Source organism: Penaeus monodon, chromosome 30 (assembly GCF_015228065.2).
Source record: "Penaeus monodon isolate SGIC_2016 chromosome 30, NSTDA_Pmon_1, whole genome shotgun sequence".
Lineage (NCBI taxonomy): Eukaryota > Metazoa > Arthropoda > Malacostraca > Decapoda > Penaeidae > Penaeus > Penaeus monodon.
The window spans coordinates 12,647,977-12,648,182 of record NC_051415.1 but is presented as its reverse complement, the minus strand read 5'-3'; positions in this window follow the sequence as shown (position 1 = coordinate 12,648,182).

Below are 206 nucleotides of genomic sequence, written 5' to 3'. Positions count from 1 at the left end.
TCAATTTTCATTCCTGTTCTCACTAAAAGCCTATATATCCAACTCAGAAAGATTAAACAAATTTCCATCACTACTTAAGTTTAATCAGGTAACATGGAGGAAGTCGTTTGGTGAGCAACAAACTTCAGAATTTATCACGTATACTGAGAGCCATAATGCCTTCCCTCGCAAACATGCTCTATTACAAAGCTTCTGAAATAACAGTG